Source organism: Neovison vison, chromosome 1 (genome assembly GCF_020171115.1).
Source record: "Neovison vison isolate M4711 chromosome 1, ASM_NN_V1, whole genome shotgun sequence".
In the NCBI taxonomy this organism is placed as follows: Eukaryota; Metazoa; Chordata; class Mammalia; order Carnivora; family Mustelidae; genus Neogale; species Neogale vison.
This window is the reverse complement of record NC_058091.1, coordinates 95647094-95662332: the sequence shown is the minus strand read 5'-3', so window position 1 is coordinate 95662332 and position 15239 is coordinate 95647094.

Sequence of the window (15239 nt, the reverse complement as noted above, 5' to 3'; positions counted from 1 at the left end):
GGCAGAGGGAGAAGCAGACTTCCCACTGAGTAGGGAGCCAGACTTGGGATTTGATCCCAGGACCCTGAGATCATCACCTGAGCCAAAGGCAGATGCTTAACAGATGGAGTCACCTACGTGCCCCTATATTTTCATCTATTTTGAAGAAATGATTTTGCTACCCTAAACTTCCAAAGCTGACAAAGGGATAATCTCTAAAGCATATAATTGTGGAATTGAGAACATTTTTGATAATTTTAATTTTCTTTCCCTAATCTTTTAAATGAAAAGAGTTTACTTGTTTCCTCAAATGGCTGCAATTTCAAGTGACATGAAAACACTTGCATGGGCACACATGCAATACCTGAGCCCACAAAGCAATACTTTGCTTTGGAACACTGAGCTTTGGAATAATACTGAGCTTTGGTATAATAAACAGTATGAATATTTCAATGGCATGTGTAGAGTGCTTCAATTTGAATGTGGTCACATAGGAGGATACTCCTGTTTATCAACTTTATGTCTCATAAAGTCAATATCAAATGATGGGGAAAGTCTGGTCATACTTTTTTTAAAAAATATTTATTGTATTTATTTGTCAGAGAGACAGAGAGAGAGAACAAGCAGGGGAGTAGCAGGCAGAAGGAGAAACGTTTCTCACTGAGCAGGGAGCCTGAGGAGGGATCCCATGTCCATGGGATCATGACCTGAGCCAAAAGCAGGCACTGAACCAACTGAGGCACCGAGGTGTCCTTTTCTTTTTTCTTTTACTTTCTTTTTTTTTTCTTAAGACTTTTTCATTTATTTTGAGAGAGAGAGAATGGGTGGGGGGAGGGCAGAGGGAGACGGACTTGGAGAGAATCTCAAGCAGACACCCTGCTGAATGGGGAGCCCCAAACTGGGATTGAACTCATGACCCTGAGATTTTGACCTGAGTTGATATCAACAGTTGGATGCTTCACCACCTGAGTCACCCAAGTGTCCCTGGGGAATTCTGTACTTGAAGATGCTTATAAAGTAACACAATGGATAGATAGCTGGTAGCTTAACGTGACTAGAGAAATTATATTAGATGACAACTACTGGATGGGAAAGGCAGACTGCCTTTTTTGATCCGGGTATATTGATTACTTTTAAAAAATATTTATTTATTTGAGAGAGAGAGAGAGAGAAGGGGCAGTAGAAAGAGAAAATCTCGAAGCAAACTCTCTGCTGGGCGCTGAGCCCTAGGTGGAGTTTAGTAGCAAAGAAATATATTTAGTGCCAGCAACTCTTAAGAAACACTAGTTAGAATACCAAAATATGGCTTAGTTACTTGATACATGGGAAATCTAAACTTTTCTATGCTCTTCCTTTCCTTCTTTCCTCTCCTCCCCTCAAAGCTGAGTATTTGTTGACAATGAATGAAACATGAGAGGATTTAGAAGACTTGTGTTTGGAAATGAAGCCAACCTGAATGCCTTACATACTAAGTTTGACAGGCACACATACATTTAGTTTGGGTTGAGAATGTTAGGAAACTCTATCCAACCAAATAAAGGAAGGTATATCCCTTAATTTTAGGTTCCAGTTCAGGTGTCTAATATTTAAGCAAAACCTGTTTGTTAAACATATGCCCAACTTAAAGTTGGGGAAAATGGAAGGGTTCCTAAAAAATGAGAATTTTGAACAACTGACAGTGTACGAGGCTCTACTACATATCTGTACAGGATACCCATTTGTCTCCCAAATCACAATTTGCCTTCCTTCTCTGACACTACGTATTTATATTCTATGTCTTCCATCCCAAAATATGTGTGTTTTACACTTGAAAGCCTGTGACAAGTGCTGTGGAGAGGAGATGTACTGTTGTCATGATTTGTGCATGTGAGAGCTTAGGTAAGTGAAGATACTACAAAGGAGGACCGCCATTTGAATGACTGGGATCGCATGCAATTGAGTTTTAATTGTATCTGGGTCTGTAATTAACTCTTAAATTCTTCACAAAGGGCGCCCCCAAATATAGCCTTTAAATAAAATGTCGTGTACGTTTTGCATTGCCTGCTATCTGCCAGAAGATACCATGATCCTTCAAAATCAGATCACATACCTTTAAAAGCTGTAAGAGGGTTATTTGACCAGTCTGTGCATGGTGAAAAATATCACTCAGCAGAAGTGGTGAGTAAGAATCCCAGCTGAACAGTCACTGTTGAGTGGATGTTCTGAGAGAAACAGCAGACTTTGATCTAACTTCTCCCTCCCAAATAAAAGCTGTAAGAAACATCGTGATTAATGATAAAAATCAGTGATTTGGGGCTCTATTCGTCACTCTAAAAACAAGAAGTTCTAAGTTTCCAAGTGAGGGGTTTTATGTAGATTTTGTATTCTCTTCTAGTGGCTTTGCCTGGCATATAGCAGGTCCAAAGGACACAAACATATTTTCTTCAAATGCTGCACTACAGGTTTCCTTTCTTGAAGACTTTTCCTCTAAAACCCACTAATGTTCTCCTCAACTATTATTTCCTAAGAGGATATTGTTTTTGATTCTTTTACTAAGCTCCCCAGGGTTCCACATGAAAATGTGGTCTCCCTCACTGTGATGAGCATTACACTGACTTTGTTTAACTAAAGCTGAGCTTTTGGCGGTTTCTGCCTGGAGGGTATCAACAGAATTGTGGTATCTTCTACCCTAACTAAATGTGGTCTCCCTCACTGTGATGAACATTACACTGAATTTGTTTAACTAAGGCTGAGGTTTTGGCGGTTTCTGCCTGGAGGGTATCAACAGAATTGTGGTACCTTCTACCATAACTGACAAGATACTCTAGGCTAGAAAGAAAATGATTAGAAATTGTAGATATTTTATTTTACAAGTAAATAAAAGCAAATCAGAAAAAATACTATAGTGACTAGAAATGATTTTTAATATATTTAAGTGGTAATTTATTCACATGTATATACTTACTATCATTTCAGAATTTCTTCTTTAATGCCTACAGTTCTTGGTCATGCTACTTCAAAGAAAGAATAGTCAGACCAGATGAAGAATGGTGGGCAGCAAAGCAGAGTTTATTAAGTGATAGTACAAAACTCCCAGAGAGGGAGGGGACCTCCAAGGGGACTCACCTTGGAGTTTCTAAGTCCAGGGGTTTTTAAGAGCTCTTTCCCAGAAATTTCTTAAGCAACCAGGGTGTCCTCAGGCGTGCTATATCAGGGCTTTTGTCATTATGTGCTGATGGTCTTTTGGGGCTGATGTGAGAATTTATGCCTTAAATGCCCCAGCTTTTGATAGCGACAAATGCTTTGTGGTTAATTGTTTCATTTTAGGACGTTTTACAGAAGTTATTTCTGAAAAGTCTGCAAAGTAAAATGCTAGTGTAGTCTTGTCTAAGGTACAAAACAAGGTATTAGGACTGTTTTCTCTTAGCTGCCCTATTTTCATGTTTTCTTGCTGGGGACCCTGGCCCAGACTGGTTATCTGTCCAACTAACTCCTAACATTCCCCCATCTGAAGAAGTGACCCTAACTGGCATCAGGGAAAGGGAGTGATGACCCATCTAACTGTTTCTTGCCGGTCTGGGGCGCTGTTGAAAAACAGAAGTCAGGGTTCCATCCCCAGAGATCTGTCTTAGGGTTACTGGTAGAAATTGGTTGGTTTTTATTTGCATGACTGGACCCACCAGTAGTGGCTGGTACCACAGGAGGAAGCTGTCTGAGCCAGTAACTGCCATCAGTTGACAGGAGACCTTGAATATTATGGGGGTTGTGTATGGTAAGATCCTGTTCCAAAGTTAATTTGGTAGCCTCTGGTGGTGTATTTTGTATAGATATAGGGTTTTTTCTTCTAAAAATTTTTGGGATATAACTTCTTCTAATAAATCAAAATATACCCTAAATCTAGCACAGGGCTTTGTTCTAGTCTCCAGCCTGAACAAATTCTCTCCATTTTCTTTTACTTTCTTTTCCCAACCAACTTATGATATAACTCCCTTTTTATAATTTTTTTACAATTTTCATCTTTATAGTCATATTCCATCCCCTCATAGTATTTACCCATATATATATATATATATATATTTCTATAAAATTTTGGAGGTAGTTTCTTCTAAGAGACCAAAATATACCCTATATCAAGTATCAAGTGGGTGGCTCTGTTCTATTCACCAGTCCAATATCTGTATATATTTAAAAAAATTTATTTTGAACTTCTTTTTAGCCCCTTCTTCTCCCACGATTTGGGGGTCTCTTCTGATTTGGTTAATGCACATTTTTCTGGGGTCTTTGCCACCCTATTAGTATTTTATTCTCTTATTCATATATTCTTATCTAGATATAATAGCAAGGCGGAAAAACTCACCAGAAAAAAAAAAAAAAAAGAACAGGAAGCAGTACCGAAGGCTAGGGACCTAATCAGTATGGACATTGGTAATGTGTCAGATCTAGAGTTCAGAATGACGATTCTCAACATGACTGCTGGGCTTGAAAAAGGCATGGAAGATATTAGGGAAATGCTGCCTGGAGAAAAAAAAAAAAAAAAGCCCTCTCTGGAGAAATTAAAGAACTAAAATCTAAGCAAGCTGAAATCAAAAAAGCTACTAATGAGGTGCAATAAAAAATGGAGGCTCTTACTGCTTGGATAAATGAGGCAGAAGAGAGAATTAGTGATATAGAAGACCAAATTATGGAGAATAAAGAATCTGAGCAAAAGAGAGAAAAACAAATACTGGACCATGAAGGGAAAATTTGAGAGATAAGTGATACCATAAGATGAAACACATTAGAATAATTGGGATTCCAGAAGAAGAAGAAAGAGAGAGGGAGGCAGAGGGTATATTGGAATGAATTATTGTACAGAATTTCCCTAATATGGCAAAGGGAACAAATATCAAAATCCATGAGGCACAGAGAACCCCCCTCAAAATCAATAATAATAGGTCCACACATCATGATCTAATAGAAAAACTTAAAAGTCTTAGTGACAAAGAGAAAATCCTGAAAGGAGCCCAGGACAAGAAGTCTGTAACATAAAATGGTTAAAAAAAATATTAGATTGGCAGCAGACTTATCCACAGAGACCTGGCAGGCCAGAAAGAACTGGCAGGATATATTCAGAGCATGGAATGAGAAAAATATGCAGCCAAGAATACTATACCCAGCTAGGCTATCATTGAAAATAGGAGATAAAAAGCTTCCAGAACAAACAAAAACTGAAAGAATTTGTAAACACTAAACCAGCCCTACATGAAATATTGAAAGGGGTCCTCTAAGCGAAGAGAGACCCTAAAAGTAGCAGACCAGAAAGGAAGAGAGACAATATACATTAAGAGTCACCTTACAGACAATATAATAGCACTAAATTCAGATCTCTCAATAGTTACCCTGAATGTAAATGGGCTAAATGCCCCAGTCAAAAGACACAAGGTATCAGAATAGATTAAAAAAAATCAATATGCTGTCTACAAGAAGACCCAAAGACACCTCCAGATTTAAAGTAAGGGAGTGGAAAACAATTTACCATGCTAATGAATATCAAAAGAAAGCTGAGGTGACAATCCTTATATCAGAACAATTAGATTTTAAGCCAAAGACTCTAATAAGAGATGAGGAAGTACACTCTATCAAACTCAAAGGGTCTGACCAACAATAAGATCTAACAATTTTAAATATCTATGCCCCTAACATGGGAGCAGCCAACTATATAAATCAATTAATAACAAAATCAAAGAAACATGTTGACAATAATACAATAATAGCAGGTGACTTTAACACCCCCCCCATTGAAATGGACAGATCTTCCAAGCAAAAGATCAGCAAGGAAATAAAGGCCTTAAATTATGCACTGGACTAGATGGACATCACAGATATATTCAGAACATTCCATCCCAAAGCAACAGAGTACACATTCTTCTCTAACGCACATGGAACATTCTCCAGAATAGATCACATCCTGGGACATAAATCAGGTCTTAACTAATATCAAAAGATTGGGATCATTCCCTGCATGTTTTCAGACCACAATGCTCTGAAGCTAGAACTCAATCACAAGAGGAAATTTGGAAAGAACCCAAATGCATGGAGGCTAAACAGCATCCTTCTAAAGAATGAATGGGTCAATCAGGAAATTAAAGAAGAATTGAAAAAATTCATGGAAACAAATGATAATGAAAACACAGCTATTAAAAATCTGTGGGACACAGCAAAGACAGTCCTGAGAGGACAATATATAGTGATACAAACCTTTCTTAAGAAACAAGAAAGGTCTCAAATACACAACCTAACCCCACACCTAAGGAGCTGGAGAAAGAACAACAAAGAAAGCCTAGACCGGGCAGGAGAAGAGAAAAAATAAAGATCAGAGCAGAAATCAATGAAATAGATGCAACAAACAAACAAACAAACAAGCAAAAAAAAAAAAAAAAATAGAACACATCAACAAAATTAGGACCCATTCTTGAAAGAGAGAAAAACAAATACTGGACCATGAAGGGAAAATTTGAGAGATAAGTGATACCATAAGATGAAACACATTAGAATAATTGGGATTCCAGAAGAAGAAGAAAGAGAGAGGGAGGCAGAGGGTATATTGGAATGAATTGGAAGAAACGGATGCATTCTCAGAGACATATGAACTACTACAACTGAACCAGGGAGAAATAGAAAACCTGAAAAGACCCATAACCAGTAAGGTGATTGAAACAGTCATCAAAAATCTCCCAAAAAACAAGAGCCCAGGACCAGACAGCTTCCCAGGGGAATTCTACCAAGCATTTAAAGAAGAATTAATTCCTATTCTCCTGAAATTGTTCAAAAAAATAGAAATGGAAGGAAAATTTCCAAACTCATTTAAGGAGGCCAATGTTACCTTGATCCCAAAACCAGACAAAGACCCCATCAAAAAAGAGAGTAACAGACCAATATCCTTAATGAACACAGATGGAAAATTCTCACCAAAGTACCTGCCAATAGGATAGAACAGTACATTAGAAGGATTATTCACTACGACCAAGTGGGATTTATTCCAGGGCTGCTAGATTGCTTCAACATCTGCAAACCAATCGGTGTGATCCAATACATTAATAAAAGAAAGAATAAGAACCATACGATATTCTCCATAGATGTTGAAAAAGCATTTGACAAAGTACAGCATCCTTTCTTGATCAAAATTCTTCAAAGTGTAGGGATAGAGGGTATGTACCTCAATATCATCAAAGCCATCTAAGAAAAACCCACAGCAAATATTCTCAATAAAGAAAAACTGAGACCTTTTCCGCTGAGGTCAGGAACATGGCAAGAATGTTCATTATCACCACTGCTTTTCAACATAGTACTAGAAATCCTAATCTCAGCAATCAGACAATGAAAAGAAATTAAAGGCATTCAAATCAGCAAAGAAGAAGTCAAACTATAACTCTTGCAGATGACATGATACTTTATGTGGGAAACCCAAAAGATTCCACTCCAAATCTGCTATAACTTGTACAGGAATTCACTAAAGTGTCAGGATATAAAATCAATGCACAGAAATCAGTTGCATTTCTACACACCAACCACAAGACAGAAGAAAGAGAAATTTAGAATCAATCCCATATACAATTGCAACCAAAACCATAAAGTACCTTGGAATAAACCTAACAAAAGAGGCAAAGAATCTGTACTCAGGTAACTATAAAGTACTCATGAAAGAAATTGAGGAAGACAGAAAGAAATGGAAAAATGTTCCATGCTTATGGTTTGGGAGAACAAATATTGTGAAAATGTCTATGCTACCCAAAGCAATCTACAGGTTTAATGCAATCCCTATCAAAATCCCATCCATTATTTCAAAGAAATAGAACAAATAATCCTAAAATTTATATGGAACCAGAAAAGACCTCAAATAGCCAGAGAATATTGAAAAAGAAAGCCAAAGTAGGTGACATCACAAATCCAGACTTCGAGCTTTATTACAAAGTTGTCATCATCAAGACAGTATGGTCTGGCACAAAAACAGACACCCAGATCAATGGAACAGAAGTCCATAAATAGACCCTCAACTCTACGGTCAACTAATCCTCAACAAAGCAGGAAAGAATGTCCAATGGAAAAAAAGACAGTCTCTTCAATAAATGGTGTTTGGAAAATTGGAAAGCCACATGCAGAAAAATGAAACGACCATTTCCTTAAACCACACACGAAAATACACTCAAAATGGATGAAAGTCATCAATCTGAGAAAGGAATCTATCAAAATACTTGAGGAGAACACAGGCAGCAACTCTTTGATCTCAGCCGCAGCAACTTCTTCCTAGAAACATCTGCAAAGGCAAGGGAAGCAAGAGCAAAAATGAACTATTGGGACTCCATCAAGATCAAAGTTTTTGCACAGCAAAGGAAATAGCCAACAAAACCAAAAGACAACTGACAGAATGAGAGAAGATATTTGCAAATGACATACCAGATAAAGGGCTACTATCCAAAACCTATAAAGAACTTATCAAACTCAACACGAAAGAACAAGTAATTTAATCAAGAAATGGGCAGAGGACATAACAGACATTTCTACAAAGAAGACATCCAGATGGCTAATAGACACATGAAAAAGTGTTCAACATCCCTTGGCATCAGGGAAATCCAAATCAAAACCACAATGAAATATCGCCTCACACCAGCCAGAATGGCTAAAATTAACAAGTCAGGAAGTGACAGATGCTGGCGAGGATTCAGAGAAAGGGAAACCCTCCTACACTATTGGTGGGAATGCATCCTGGTGCAACCACTCTGGAAAACAGCATGGAAGTTCCTCCAAAAGTTGAAAATAGAGCTACCCTACAACCCAGCAATCTTACTACTGGTTATTTACCTTAATGATACACATGCAGTGATCTGAAGGGGCATGTGCACCCGAATGTTTATAGCAGCAATGTCCACAATAGCCGAACTATGGAAAGAACCTAGATGTCCATCAACAGACTAATGGATAAAGCAGAAGTTGTATATATATACAATGGAATACTATGCAGCCATCAAAAGAAATGAAATCTTGCCATTTGCAATGGCATGGATAGAACTAGAGGGTATTATGCTGAGTGGAATAAGTCAACCAGAGAAAGAAAATTATCATATGATCTTCCTGATGGAAGAATTTGAGAGGCTATGTGGGGTGCTTGGGTGGTAGGGAAGGAAAAAATGAAACAAGAGGGGATAAGGAGGGAGACAAGCCATAAGAGACTCTTAATCTCACAAAACAGATTTGCTGGAGGAAGGGGGGTAGGGAGAGGGTGGTTGGGTTATGGACATTGGGGAGGGTATGTGCTATGGTGAGTGCTGTGAAGTGTGTAAACCTGGCAATTCACAGAGCTGTACCCCTGGGGCTAATAATACATTATATGTTAATAAAAATTAATAAATCTGGCATCTATACACTTCTGTACCAATATATATATATACAGACACAATCCAGTGGGTATCAGTATGAGAGTTCCCAAACTGGACAAAATATCTCTACAGAGATATGTGTGGGGCTCTCAGGCATTATTAAGGAGGTAAAAGAGAAAATTGGATCTCCCCAGGTGCATCCCAATGGGTGTGAAAAAAATCTGGTTATGGGCTGTCCAGTGACACCCTTAACAACAATGCTGTGGGTAGACAGTTGGCCTAGGGTGGAAAGTAGTATCAAGAAGGAAATTGACTGGCTTTCTATCTCCAGGATTACCTGAGGTTCTCAGTTTCCATTGGTAAGCTGTTCGTGGGGAGTCACTGTGAAGAACCCCGGGCCCCACCAGTCCCTGTTGGGGGTGCTGGTTGTCTGAGCCCTTGCAGATTGAGATTGCCAAGGACATTCAAATTCCCAGTTTCCCCCTCTACGTGTAGGACGGGGTTGCAGGGCTTTGATTTTTGCCTTTGAGGACATTCTCACTTCCAGTGCTGTGGGTGGCCACTTCAGTGGCATTTAGTAGCAGAGCCTTGAGGGGCCATGTTGGTAAGCATATATAAGTTGGAACTAGGGTCTTGGACTTCTTTCTTAGTCACTTTTCTTGTTCCTTACTCTCCTTTGGGTCTGGTTGTAAAAGATCTGGTTAGCAGCTCATGAGTGCCCTTCTAGGGTCCCCTCTGGTCCAACAACCAACTTTTATCAAGTATCTGGGGCTGACTGGTTCAGATATTTGTCTCTGAGAATGATCTCTGCCACAGGAGAACTGGGGGAGATAGCCGTATTTAATGAGAACATCTCTCAACCTAAGAAGGCTGTTGGGTTTTCCTCTTGAATTTGGGTGATGGTAGGCAATTTGGCATAATTCAGAGGCTTAATTAATCTTTGACCTTCTTAATCCCTCAAGGATGCAAGCCTGGAAGTGAGCTTGGTACCAGTTTTTGAGGGGATCATTAGGTTCCAAGGACAATGTGGGCTCCATTTGGGAACTGGAAGCCACCACAGGGCTCACCCATACCCTGGTAATGAAGTTGCTTTGTGTCCCCATATTTTTCAGTGGTGGCCAGGAACCCACATTTTTCTGCCTTGGAGAGGGTTTGATTTAACGAGAGCACTACCTCCTTCTATTTTTTTTAAATTTTAATAAACATATAAAGTATTTTTATCCCCAGTGGTACAGGTTTGTGAATCCTTAGTTTTACACACTTCACAGGACTCACCATAGCACATACCCTCGCCAATGTCCATAACCCCTCCCCCCTTCCCCCTCTCCCAACCACCCTGCCTCCAGCAACCCTCAGTTTGTTTTGTGAGATTAAGAGTCACTTATGGTTTGTCTCCCTCTGAATCCCATCTTGTTTCATTATTCTTCTCCTCTTCCTTATCAGGGAAGTTGTTGCATCTCCTCTTCCTTATCAGGGAAGTTGTCTTTCTCCAATTGACTTATTTCACTTAGCGTGATACCCTCTAGTTCCATCCACATTGTCGCAAATGGCAAGATTTCGTTTCTTTTGATGGCTGCATAATATTCCATTGTGTATATATACCACATCTTCTTTATCCATTCATCTGTTGATGGACATCTAGGTTCTTTCCATGGTTTGGCTATTGTAGACATTGCTGCTATAAACATTAGGGTGCACGTGCCCCTTCAGATCACTACGTTTGTATCTTCAGGGTAAATACCCAGTAGTGCAATTGCTGGGTCATAGGATAGCTCTATTTTCAACTTTTTGAGGAACCTTCGTTTTGTTTTCCAGAGTGGTTGCACCAGTTTGTATTTCCACCAACAGTGTAGGAGGGTTCTCCTTTCTCCACATCCTTGCCAGCATCTGTCATTTCCTGACTTGTTAATTTTAGCCATTCTGGCTGGTGTGAGGTGGTATCTCATTGTGGTTTTGATTTGTATTTCCCTGATGCCGAGTGATGTGGAGCACTTTTTCATGTGTCTGTTGGCCATCTGGATGTCTTCTTTGCAGAAATGTCTGTTCATGTCTTCTGCCCATTTCTTGATTGGATTACTGGTTCTTTGGGTGTTGAGTTTGCTAAATTCTTTATAGATTTTGGACACTAGCCCTTTATCTAATACGTCTTTTGCAAATATCTTCTCCCATTCTTTCAATTGTCTTTTGGTTTTGTTAACTGTTTCCTTTGCTGTGCAAAAACTTTTGATCTTGATGAAATTCCAATAGTTCATTTTTGCCCTTGTTTCCCTTGCCTTTGTCAATGTTTCTAGGAAGAAGTTGCTGTGGCTGAGGTCAAAGACATTGCTGCCTGTGTTCTCCTCAAGGATTTTGATGGATCCCTTTCTCACATTGAGGTCCTTCATCAATTTTGAGTCTATGTTCGTGTGTGGTGTAAGGAAATGATCCAGTTTCATTTTTCTGCATGTGGCTATCCAATTTTCCCAACACCATTATTGAAGAGGCTGTCTTTTTTCCATTGGACATTCTTTCCTTCTTTGTCGAATATTAGTTGACAATAGCGTTGAGGGTCTATTTCTGGGCTCTCTATTCTGTTCCATTGATCTATGTGTCTGTTTTTGTGCCAGTACCAAACTGTCTTGATGATGACAGCTTTGTAATAGAGCTTGAAGTCAGGAATTGTGATGCCACCAACTTTGGCTTATTTTTCATATTCCTTTGGCTATTCGAGGTCTTTTCTGGTTCCATATAAATATTAGGATTATTTGTTCCATTTCTTTGAAAAAAATGGATGGTATTTTGATAGGGATTGCATTAGATGTGTAGATTCCTTTAGGAAGCATAGACATTTTCACAATATTTATTTTTCCAATCACATCCTTCCACGTTAATTCAAATGTGAGATTTTGGAAGGCTTCAATATATTTGTCTAGGTTGTTGGAAAATTTTCCAAGGTCCCCCTTTGTCTCAAGTCTTGCAATGAAAAGGGCTCCTATACCCTAGCCATAGCAGCATCCCCTTCCCTTGGTCCTTCTCCAGGTACATGTTCTTGAAAGGGATAGAGCCCCCGAGCACCAGTACAGGTTCCATGCAGAGGGAACTGACCTAAGACCCCAACAAACACCTTGAGGCCATAGGGAAGGAGAGACTAGGGGTGGATGATTCTCTGCAAGAGTGCCATTTGCCTATCTACCTTCAGTGTGGGTGTGGTAATCCTTTGTCCCCCTCCAGTGGAGGGGGACAGGAGAGAGCAGCCAGGAAGCTGGAATCAATCCTACACTGCTGGCACAGGCCTTTTTTTTCCTTTAAGCCTGAGAAACATTGTACATAGGGTACTTCTTTCCATTTTCCCTCATGTTTGCAAAACAAGTCTAATTGTAAAATAGTATTGTAATTGATACTTCCCTCAGGTGGCCATGTCTCCTCTGCCAATTTATATTGTGGCCATGTCTTGGAACAAAAGAAAATAAGTTGTCATTTCTTCAAGGTTTGTGGGTCAAAATGTTTCCAGATATTCAGGATGCATCTTAAAGGAGTACTGGTGTTGGGCAGGGAATTACAGTTACCCCTTTATAGGAAGAGAGGAAAAGGCATCCCTTAAGTCAGTTCCTTATAATAGATCAGGAAGACCTTTCCTGATCTGATGGCCTGGCCTGTTTATGTGACTGACGACCAAGGACCCTCTCAATTCTGCGAGGTGCTGGGAGTAGTTGTGCTTACCCAGGCTTGGCCCTACCTCTAGAGAGTGACCCTTGCCCTAATCTTTTTTTCTTTTTTGTCCCCTTGTTTCCTATCCATGGGACTTGAGGGGTACCAATTATGACCTCTTAAATCACTCTGAGTAGTTGATGGAAATGTTAGACTTCTTTTGGCTTGTTGAAGGTTGGCATGATGACATAACAGAATTGTCCCGTCTGGCATAGCCACAAAAAGAGGTTAGTAAAGGCTGCCTTTTGGAGGGATATGATGGGGAACCTGGGAGGACAGAAGCCGCCTGGGTAGACATTAGTTTACCAGCCCTGTTTTACCATTCCTTCCTATAGGTGGTAAAGCCAGTTTGGGGGTAGGGTGTCTACCTTAAAGTATAGATAAGGGAATAAAAATTTGTCAGGTGTAGTAAAATGGCACCTGCCACCATGTGTGAGTACTCCTTTAGGCAGGTAATACAGACCTAGGCTTGTGGGGGTTCGATTCTACACATCATTTATGCAGAAAGAGCACCCACATTTCTTCTCCATCTATGCACAGAGGAGATGATGCCAGTGATCTAATATAAGGATTAAAGCTGTGTGGGTGGGGGGTGCTTCCTGATGCACAGCATGGGCCAGGCCCCCAAGGAAGCTGGTTGCCAGCCCTTCTGGTAAGTATAGTAATACACGCTTCCATCTGACCCAGTAGCCGGGGTAAGGAGTAGGAGTCAGAGATGCCACCACAGGGCACATGGCAAAGGAGGAAGGCTGTTCCTCATCATGACAGTGATCCCTTGGAGGCTGCCTGAACCATCCGCAAGAGGATGTCCGAGAAAAGAGCAATAGAGGGTTTTTTCTCTGGATTCCTGGATAGGTATGTAAAGAGCCAGATCCCTCAGAGAGCCTTCAGGTGTTCTCCAAAGGGTAGTCTTGTTCAGGACACGCCATTGCTTCTCAGTTTTTTCTAGGTCCCTCACATCCAGTGATCTGGACTGAAACGAGTTCTGAGTCCTCTTTGAACTGATATTCCCAACTTATGTTGGGGGATTAATCAGAAAGGAGCCCAGAGAGCCTGTCCCCTGAGATTTGAAAATGGCAGTCATGCTAATCCGCTCTTACATGACTGATGGGTGTCCACTGTTTTAACAAAATGGAGAGAGAGAGAGAGACACTTCCTGCTACTCACAGTTAGATGTCCTTTATGATGGTGAGATCCTGGATGAGTGCCCAAGAAAATACTTCAGGATTTCTCTTCCTTTAATGCCCAAGGTTCTTGGTCATGCCACTATGAAAATGAGGAGGTAGGCCAGACAAAGACTGGTAACCAGCAAAGCAGAGTTTATTGAGTGATACTAGAAAACTCCCAAAGAGGAAGGGGACCTGAGAGGGTTGCATTGGAGTTTCTAAGTCTAGGGGTTTTTATGAGCACTTTTGCAGAACTATTTTAAGCAACCATAGTGTTCTAAGGCATGCTGATCAGGGCTTTGATCACACATATGTCTACCTATTAGGTTAATGTTTATGTGCTGATGGCCTTTTTGGGCTAACATATAGGGACTTATGTCTTAACTGTTCCGGTTCATGATAGTGACAGATGCTTTGTTTCATTTTAGAACATCTTGCAGAAGTCATTTCTACAAAGGCTGTAAAACAAAATGCTAGTGCAAAATAGGATGTTTGTACTGTTTTGTCTTAGCTGTTCTGTTCCCATGTTTTCTTGTTGGGTATCCTGGTCCAGACTACCTAACTGTCTAACTAATTCCTAACATTGTCACAATGAGAAAAGGCTTGCAGAAAGGGGTTTTTTGTTTGGTTTTTCTTTTAAGGGAATAAATGTGTTTAGGTTCCTTTTATTTTTTTTTAATTATTATTAATTTATTTATTTTCAGAAAAACAGTATTCATTATTTTTTCACCACACCCAGTGTTTAGGTTCCTTTTAAATGAAATTATGCTTTGATGACAGTGGAAAATATTCATCATCATGTCAATAATCCAACCAAAGAAATAAAATGTTCATGCTACTCCCAAAGGTAAATCACCTTGCAAATCTTAATTATGTCACAAAAGGTCTAAAGGGTTATGTAAGAGAATAAAAGCATTTGGGGATTTCTCAAGTTTCATATGACCAGACAGAAAATACAAGTTATGAACTAAATAATAATGATTGCAAACAATTGTGTTTTTATGTGCTAGGCACTCTATGCACTTTCCATATATTGCATTACAGTATCACAGTTCCTCTGCACTAATCAATAAAA